Genomic DNA, 10,223 nt, shown 5'->3' with positions numbered 1-10,223 from the left:
CCCGGCTTAATGATGAAACTCTCTCTCCTCCGAGAGTGAAGGGCCCCGACACCCCCTCCCCCACCCACAACAGAACCTCTCAGATGAAAGTGAAGAAAAAACTATTTATTTAACAAAACCACGCAGAGTGCCCTACAAGGCACAGGGGAAGGGGAAAAACAAGGTGAAAGGCAGTTATTCAACCTGAATAAAAAGTCCTTTTCTCAGACGCAGTCCCTCTCCTCCTCGCCCCCACCCGGGGCCGGGTGGAGCTCCCTGGAGAGCTCTGCTGTCCTCTGGCCCTCCTGGGTCTCCGGGTGGCAAAGCAGATCGAAGAGAAGGGGTCCAAACGAGGAAAAAAGAAGAAGAATGGAAAAAACGGGAACAAAGCTCACTCCGACCCCCGTCCAGCACGCAGTCTCTGCCGAGCCACGAATCCTCCCCCGGAGCGAGGCTTGGGGAAAATGTTTTCAAAAAAACCCGCGTTTCTCTCTGCGGCTGGGTGCAGTTAAAGAGACAGGACCACACATTTTTTTCTTTCTTGGGCATATAAGCCAACGATAGGGGATAAAGGATTATCATATCATCAATCCAAGACATTCCACCCCTTATTCCATAGCGTTGGCTTAAGGCCCACCTTAACATCTTCCAACTTCAAACACACACATATATATATACACATATATACATATATACATATATACATATATACATATATACATATATACATATATACATATATACATATATACACATAACTATGTACAAATAATGTCACGAACGGTGAACGGTGGTATGTTGCCATCCCAACCTTACATGTGGCCTTCACCCAAAATTAAATTTCCCTGAGGGACACATTGTGTTTTTCCATCTTCCTGCATTATCCACCAAGTACACCCTGGTCCCTGAGCAAAGACAACCCCACGGATGGGTTTGTCTTTATGTGAGGCCGAATCAATCCAGACAGTTTTCCCTAACAAGCCTCTGGCATGTACTGCTGGGACCTTATCTCCATCCACTGTATGTAGAAGCTCAGATTGGGCAGGACCTGCTCGGTTGATGGAGCCTCGGGTATTGACTAACCAGGTGGCCTCTGCTAAATGTCGATCCCAATTCTTATAAGTTCCCCCACCCAATGCCTTTAGGGTGGTTTTTAACAATCCATTATACCGTTCCACTTTGCCAGCGGCTGGTTCATGATAGGGAATGTGGTACACCCACTCAATGCCATGGTCTCTAGCCCAGTTGTTTATGAGGCTATTTTTAAAATGAGTTCCGTTATCTGACTCAATTCTCTCAGGGGTACCATGCCTCCACAGGACTTGGTTCTCAAGGCCCAGGATGGTGTTACGAGCAGTGGCATGAGACACAGGGTAGGTTTCCAGCCACCCAGTGGTGGCTTCTACCATTGTGAGCACATAGCGCTTGCCATGGCGGGTTTGAGGCAGTGTGATGTAATCAATCTGCCAGGCCTCTCCATACTTATATTTTGACCACCTTCCACCATACCACAGGGGTTTCACCCGCTTGGCTTGCTTGATGGCAGCACATGTTTCACAGTCATGGATAACTTGAGAGATGCAGTCCATGGTTAGATCCATCCCTCGGTCTCGTGCCCACTTATAGGTGGCATCTCTGCCCTGATGGCCTGAGGCATCATGGGCCCATCGAGCTAGGAATAAATCTCCTTTATGCTGCCAATCCAAGTCTACCTGGGACACCTTTATCTTTGCAGCCTGATCTACCTGTTCGTTGTTTCGGTGTTCTTCATTAGCTCGACTCTTGGGGACATGGGCGTCTACATGGCGGACCTTCACAGGTAGTCTCTCTGCCCGACTAGCGATGTCTTTCCACTCTTCAGCTGCCCAAATTGGTTTTCCCCTACGCTGCCAACCAGCCTTCTTCCACTTTTCCAGCCAACCCCACAGAGCATTGGCTACCATCCATGAATCAGTATAAAGGTAGAGCTTTGGCCATTTCTCTCTTTCAGCAATGTCCAGGGCTAACTGAACGGCTTTGAGCTCAGCGAATTGGCTCGATCCTCCCTCTTCTTCCCTAGCTTCTGCAACCCGTCGTGTGGGGCTCCACACAGCTGCTTTCCATTTTCTTTTTGTCCCTACAAGACGACAGGAACCATCAGTGAAAAGAGCGTAGCGTGTTTCATCTGCTGGCAGTTGGTTGTATGGTGGGGCTTCCTCTGCACGGGTCACCTGTTCCAGCTCCTCTTCCTCAGTCAGACTAAAATTTTCACCTTCAGGCCAATTTGTAATTATTTCCAAAATCCCAGGGCGATTCAGATTTCCCATACGGGCACGCTGTGTGATAAGGGCAATCCATTTGCTCCATGTGCCATTGGTGGCATGATGAGTAGAGGGAACCTCTGCTTTAAACATCCACCCCAGCACCGGTAGTCGAGGTGCCAGGAGGAGTTGTGCTTCTGTGCAAATTACCTCTGAGGCAGCTTGGACTCCTTCATATGCTGCTAGGATTTCTTTCTCTGTTGGGGTGTAGTTGGCTTCAGACCCTCTGTAACTTCGGCTCCAAAATCCCAGTGGTCGACCGCGGGTCTCACCAGGCACCTTCTGCCAAAGGCTCCAGGACAGGCCATGGCTCCCAGCTGCAGAGTAAAGCACATTCTTTACTTCTGGCCCTGTCCTGACTGGGCCAAGGGCTACTGCATGAGCAATCTCCTGTTTGATCTGGGTGAAGGCTTGCTGCTGTTCAGGGCCCCACTGGAAATCGTTCTTCTTGCGGGTTATGAGGTAGAGAGGACTCACGATCTGGCTGTACTCAGGGATGTGCATTCTCCAAAAGCCTATGGCACCTAGGAAAGCTTGCGTCTCCTTCTTGTTGGTTGGGGGGGACATTGCGATGATTTTATTGATAACCTCAGTAGGAATCTGACGCCGTCCATCTTGCCACTTCACTCCTAGGAACTGGATCTCTTTGGCAGGCCCTTTGACTTTGCTCTTTTTTATAGCGAAACCGGCTTCCAGGAGAATCTGGATTACTTCCTTTCCTTTCTCAAATACTTCTTCTGCTGTGTCCCCCCACACAATGATGTCATCAATGTATTGCAAATGTTCTGGAGCCCCACCCTTTTCTAGTGCAGCCTGGATCAGTCCGTGGCAGATGGTGGGACTGTGTTTCCACCCCTGGGGCAATCGGTTCCAGGTGTACTGCACGCCCCTCCAGGTGAAAGCAAACTGAGGTCTGCACTCTGCTGCCAGAGGAATGGAGAAAAATGCATTTGCAATGTCATTAGTAGCATACCACTTTGCTGCCTTGGACTCTAGCTCATACTGGAGCTCCAGCATGTCTGGCACAGCAGCACTCAGAGGTGGAGTCACCTCATTCAAGGCACGATAGTCCACAGTCAATCTCCATTCTCCTTCAGATTTTCGCACAGGCCAGATGGGGCTGTTAAAGGATGAATGGGTCCTGCTGACCACCCCTTGGCTCTCCAGCTCACGGATTAGTTTGTGAATGGGAATCACGGCATCACGAGTTGTCCGGTACTGTCGGCGGTGCACAATCGAGGTTGCAATTGGTCCTTGTTGCTCTTCCCCTTTCAGGAGTCCTACTGCAGATGGGTTCTCTGACAGTCCAGGCAAGGTGTTCAATTGTTTTATGCCCTCTGTCTCCACAGCAGCTATCCCAAATGCCCACTTGAGTCCCTTTGGGTCTTTGAAATATCCATTTCGGAGGAAGTCTATACCCAAAATACATGGAGCCTCTGGGCCAGTCACAATGGAATGTTCTTTCCACTCTCTTCCAGTCAGGCTCACCTCAGCTTTCACGAGGGTCAAGTCTTGTGATCCTCCTGTAACGCCGGAAATAGAAATAGGTTCTGTCCCCACATGTCTCGATGGGATTATCGTGCATTGTGCACCAGTGTCAACTAAAGCCTCGTATTCTTGTGGTTCTGATGTGCCAGGCCACCGAATCCACACTGTCCAAAAAATTCGGTTTTCCCTGGCCTCTACCTGGCTAGAGGCAGGGCCCCTCTAACCATGGTGGGTATTTGTGTTAGAGGTTCCTTCAACGGAATCAGACATATTGAGTAGAGCTACTTCCCTTCTGGTGGAGTTCCTTCTCTGAGTCTTGCCCTCCTTCAATTCACGCACTCGTCGTGCCAGGACAGCAGTGGGTTGTCCATCCCACCTGTTCATGTTTTCTCCACTGTCACACAGGAAATACCACAACTCATGTCGAGGGATATATCCAGTTCTCATAGCAGAGGAGCGTCTGCGTGGGGTAGCAGAACCTCTGGTCTGTACTGCTGAGATTTGGAGAAGGCTGTCTTTAATCTCTTTACTGAGTTTCTCATGATTCTTCTCTATCTTATTTTCTAGTTTCTGCAGATTTGTTTCCACAGCTGAGATTCTTGCATTCATTGGGCTATGCACAACATCTGCATACGCTCGGAGTTTCCTTGTCACATCACGCACAGTCTCATGCCCGTCATCTTGCTTCATAATGGCTAAAGCAGAAGCATACCCTGATGGCCCAAGCTTTAGGAGTTTCCGCCACATCACAGGTGTACATTCTATCCTATCTGGGTCTATAATCGGATCTGGGTTTGCTATGTCCTCTGGGAAGACAATTTCTACCACTGCCATTTCTCTCAAGCGTTGAATCCCTTGTTCTATGGTTCTCCACTGGGTTTGTTGTGAATAGAGATCGTCGGGATGTAGGTATCTGTCCCTCGCAGCTCTGATAGCTCGTCTCCAGAGGCTGCTGCAGTCAGGCCCATCTCGTATAGTTTGGTTGATATCTGGATCACGTGACACAGTCCCTAAATGCCTTGCCTCAGTAGCATCTAGAAGTGTAACATCGCCTGCAGCATCCCAAAGACGGACTAACCAACTAATCACAGATTCATCATCTCGTTGGACATAATCTTTTCTTAGGCTGTGAAGGTCTCTCACATTCATGGATTCAACAATGACCTCTGACTCAGTTGCTGGCCTTGAGGGTCCCTCCCCACTGTCATCTGGGCGATCAGTCTTAAATTGGGCTTTCCTGCTCCTTGTAATAGGAGCAACTGCCATTGGCTTAGGCTCCCTTACTTCCTGTTCTATAATATCTGACAGTGTACGATAAGCATATGCCAGGGCCCAACATATTGTACTGCAGTTGTCTCTGCACTTCTCTTTCAGATACTTCCCCACCTCAGCTGGTCTCGGGATTTGTCCAGGGGGAAATTCCCAGTCTATTGGATCAGAGAATTTCTTTAAAGTTTTACCTATGTCCTCCCATACTCCCCACCATTCAAATTTCCTCACATCTGGATTAGGTGCCTGCTCCTGCTCAGCCCCTCTGGACTTCTCAGCCCTCATTCTGGTAACACTGAACATCATATACACGGAAACTCCTAGGTAAAGCACCTGTACTACCAAGTTAATGGTCTCTTTAACATCCAGGGGAAACTGAATATTCTCAAAAGCTGATATACCAGATTTAAAGGGAAAGAGATGGGTGAGGAGCCAGGAAGCTTCACCCTCTACTTCTCTAACAGGTTGGGTAATATTACTAACAAAACTCCAAAACAGGTTACTAAAACTAGAGGAGGAAACTAACAGAGCATGTACATCTTTAACTGTTTCCCATACCTTCTTACAGATCGTCAGTATCACACACATTACTATAACAAGCCGGAGTCGTGTCCCTGATTGGTGGAAATTATACATTAGGGACAGGATTGCCCCTACCTGTTGGTAGGGAAACAAACCTATGTGCCAAACAGACAGTATTACATCAAACAACCTCCCATCAAACAGCATAGTGACTACTGATGGCTGTAATTCAATACCAAGCGATTAAAACCAGAATGCAATTATTAGGGTTTTTTCTTCACTTTCTCTAACCCCACAAAAGGTGTAGAACAAGTAATCGAGGCCCCACGGTGGGCGCCAAATATGTCCCGGCTTAATGATGAAACTCTCTCTCCTCCGAGAGTGAAGGGCCCCGACACCCCCTCCCCCACCCACAACAGAACCTCTCAGATGAAAGTGAAGAAAAAACTATTTATTTAACAAAACCACGCAGAGTGCCCTACAAGGCACAGGGGAAGGGGAAAAACAAGGTGAAAGGCAGTTATTCAACCTGAATAAAAAGTCCTTTTCTCAGACGCAGTCCCTCTCCTCCTCGCCCCCCACCCGGGGCCGGGTGGAGCTCCCGGGAGAGCTCTGCTGTCCTCTGGCCCTCCTGGGTCTCCGGGTGGCAAAGCAGATCGAAGAGAAGGGGTCCAAACGAGGAAAAAGAAGAAGAATGGAAAAAAACGGGAACAGAGCTCACTCCGACCCCCGTCCAGCACGCAGTCTCTGCCGAGCGACGAATCCTCCCCCGGAGCGAGGCTTGGGGAAAATGTTTTCAAAAAAACCCGCGTTTCTCTCTGCGGCTGGGTGCAGTTAAAGAGACAGGACCACACATTTTTTTTCTTTCTTGGGAAGTATAAAAAGAATCATTTTAGCTTTGTCTAAACCCAACCAAAATCCCTAAAATAAAATCTCCGCCTACACTCTGAGTTTCCCTATTAACCAATCTGCTAACAGAATACACTTCTACTGAAGAAAATTAACTAGGTTAGGTGATTATGAAAGAAGATAGAGCTTAATTTAGTTGAAATGTGAGTGCTTTAACTTTGCTTGCTTCTGGAAATCAAAGTAGATTACCTGCATTCTTTGTTTTAAGCATGACTTGTCTGAGAGTACCTGCAACATGAGTGTACACACAAAGCACTTAAAATCATCTGTTACTGCAGGAGTGAGTCTTGTAATATTTCAGGCCCCTTGCTGAAATAAGGCAAATCCCTTCCTTTTTAATTAAAGAGTCAGAGAAAAGAAATGGGAATGCTCTGGCAGACAGTAAATGAGCATGCACACATAATATTCATATTCTCCAATTTAATGAGTAGGGCTTGGGCAATGTTACTTACAAGTCTGTGTCCCAAGGGGGAAAACATTTTTCTATGTCCAAGAAGCCTCAACTATCCAAACAAAAAGGAAAGCAAGCTTTGGTTTTGCACTGTAAAGATTTCTGTTCCATTTGAAAGCAGTTCTGGTCTAAGCAGAAGCATTAATACTCTTAGATTGCTGAGGTCCCAAACCCTGCCTTAATTTGAGAAGTACTCATGAAGGGCAGCAGGTTGATAGGAGTCCAAAAAGTGTGTACCAGCTTCAAAAGAGTGGAAAAGAGTAGAAAACCACACTGTTGTAGAAAGCATCTTCTGCTATTCCTCTTTGATGACAATCCTGGCAATGGGATAACTACTGGAGAATCATGTCTTCAGGAGCCAGCCAGCCCAGCAAATGAAATTTCAAGTGAGCAACTGGCTTTAGCTGACCTCAGCCCACATATTACCTCTGGCAATGAGGAGGCATGGAGAATGTGGAGAATATAGGAACTAGTAATGGAAATTACATTTGTATTGTGATTCCATTGTGTCTTGCCCTTGCTAGAGTGCTCGTCTTGTGATTTCAGCACACAGCTGTATCGCTCTTCTAAATCCAAATCACATGTAATGCCTAATATGTCAAATAAGTAAATTTGATATTGAACATGAAGAGTTCCCTCTGTGGAACATCCAAAAGAACCTGGACTGTGACATGTACATGTGAGAAATGTCTGCAGATAACCACAGGCATGCTGTTATGAGCTAATTATTAAGGTTCTTTGGAAATACCTCTGCCCGAATTAAGGTACAAACGAGACCATATGCCAATCAATAGTATGGGTTTTATTTGATAGAAAATATGAGAGAGAGAGAAGAAAAGAGAGAAAAAGAGAAGTAGGAAAAGAGGTGGGGGGCACAGAAAGAGGGAAAGAGAAAATATCACCATCCGTGGATCCCAACGATGTTGCGTTGATCCTCTCCAGCTGGTCTTCTCGGTGGTGGTGGTCCCCCAAAAGCACAGGATGCCATGGGTTAATATACATTCAGGCCAGGGGCAATGTCCAGGCATGTCCCCCCGGGGGAGGGGCAGTCTCTTGCAGCAGACTCTGCTTGCATCACCTGCACTCCTGTGGTACAAGGCCTCTGGGGAGCACTCTGGGGGGTCTGTGATGGATTGTGACTCTCCCTCAGCTGCCTCTCACGTGAAAGTCCCGTGGATGTGGTCTGTGGGTTTCACAGCTGGGCCAGTTTGGGTAAACCTGGCTTCTGTGAGCTGTGCTCTGCCCCCACCCCAAACTCAGCCAGGGATGATCCTTAGTGCAGCTGGTGGCTTTGGCCTTTGTGGATGCATTCCTCTCCCTCAGCCTGAGATGACTGAACAATAGAGTTTCCCTTTATCTAATCTCTGCAGTTTCACTCAGTCCAAAGTCCCAGTCAGGTATCTTCAGGGAGGCTTCTTTGATTGTAGCTTCTTTATACACGTTTTGTTATAATGAGCAAAACTTTTTATCAATGTTTGAGGCATGAACTATTTCAGTCTCTGACACATGCTTACATTGTATGCTAAGTGTGGCAGCAGTCTGGCGTGCACTCATGCCGTGTAACCAATGCCAGCTCTGCATCACTGTTCTGCAGGTTCCTGAACCCCCACAAAATGAACCCCCAAAATCATGAGTATATTCTGAGTTATGCTCATTTTCTTCTGGTTTTAGTCTTTTTCCCCCCTTCTGGTATTCAGTGGAAACTTGATTACATAGTACCAAGTTTCTGTCACAAAATGAAAAATACTTATAATAAAGCTGAAATAGCTTTTTTCCCTTCTACTCTGTATATATTTCAGAGCTTTATGCAACCTGATACAGCTTAACTGACCTCCTTTGGGTAAAAAGAAGCAAGAAATCATTCTTGCAAAATATATTTTGAAGTAAAACTGGAATAAACCATCAATCAAAATATTCCTGTTGTGGATACGTGACAAGCAGCTAATGGTATTAGTTTGGTCACAGCTTGTTTTGTGTTTTTTCCTTTTCAATTCTTCACTCAAATCTGCTTCTTGAAACAAGACTTCTGAAATTTCATTTTCAAGCCAAGTAAAAAGAAAACCCAACACATTACAAAGAACACACAGCCACATTGCTGTCACAGTCAAGCCAAATCCATTACCACAGGCCTTCATGTGCACAATCACCTCATCTGTATTAGAATCAAAAGCAACCAGCTTTTTTTTTAGAAAAGGCTGATGGAAAGTTCTTCAGGATTTGGGGCTACCCAAAGACAGCAGAAACATTGCTGGGAGGGGCAGGATTGAACAATGGTTTTTGTGTCAATTTTCCAGGTAGGTTTGAGAGCAGTGAGCAAAATTATTCCATGTTGGCTGTTTTAACTATTTTCCATACTATAACTGATGCATTTTAGATTTACAGGAGATGCAGCCTCTCAGGGCAGCAAACAGAACTGTTTGTGGATGCACCAAAGAGAGTAACTTCCTTGGCAAACTACCCATGTATGAAAACATGGTATCTCAGTTAACTCAATGTGCAGAGAGCCTGAACCATACACCACAGATGCATGAAGATACTCATTTAGGAGAAGCTTGCAAAATCTTCACCTGACATTTGCCAAGCATAACTATTCATATTTGGTGTAACAAAATATCCCCCACCCCAATGATTTTCTGTCACTAGCATATATGGCTTGTTCTGCTTTGCAGTTTTTGTATTAATTCCCCTAATTTTTTTCCAAGTACAGAACTGCAGGAGGAAGTGGGCACTGACAACAGGTTGTATTTCTTAGATATCCAGGGGAATTTATGTTGAGATTGAGCAAGGTGTTCAAGTAATGAGTTGTGCACCTAGATGAAGTTCATTGGTTTAATGGAACCTTTGACCTCCTATCCCAGATGTGTTTTTCTCACTGAGTTTAATCACAGATTTGTTAGGGTTGGATTTCTGGAGATCATCTTGTCCAACCCCCCTGCCAAGGCAGGGTCATCTAGAGCAGGTAACACCGGAATGCATCCAGGTGGGTTTGCAATATCTCCAGAGAGGGAGACTCTATGAACTCCATGGGCAGCCTGATTCAGTGCTCTGCAACTATCAGTGTAAGAAAGTTCTTTCTCATCTTGAGGTGAAACTTCTGTGTTTTCGTTTACAATCATTGCTCCTCATCCTGTTGCTGGGCACCACCAAAAAAGAGTCTGGCACCATCCTCTTGCCACCTGCCAAGATACTAATTTGCATTAATAAGATCCCCTCTCAATCTTCCCTAGACTACACAGGCCCAGCTCCTGCAGTCTCTTCTCATAAGAGAGATGCTTCAGACGCTTGGTTAAAAACATTCTAACATT

General features: G+C 46.1%; 1 long non-coding RNA gene across 1 annotated transcript; it reads left to right on the top strand.

Annotated features, from left to right (window-relative positions):
* The first annotated feature begins 8,429 nt into the window (after window positions 1-8,429).
* On the top strand, window positions 8,430-8,830 carry LOC146441328 (uncharacterized). Its single transcript, XR_014850432.1, has 2 exons — window positions 8,430-8,582; window positions 8,677-8,830. It is a non-coding gene; the product is annotated as an uncharacterized LOC146441328 (long non-coding RNA).
* The last annotated feature ends 1,393 nt before the right edge of the window (window positions 8,831-10,223 follow it).

Source organism: Lichenostomus cassidix, chromosome 2 (genome assembly GCF_008360975.1).
Source record: "Lichenostomus cassidix isolate B80296 chromosome 2, HeHo_3.0, whole genome shotgun sequence".
Taxonomy (NCBI): Eukaryota; Metazoa; Chordata; class Aves; order Passeriformes; family Meliphagidae; genus Lichenostomus; species Lichenostomus cassidix.
This window is presented reverse-complemented; position numbering and strand designations above follow the sequence as displayed.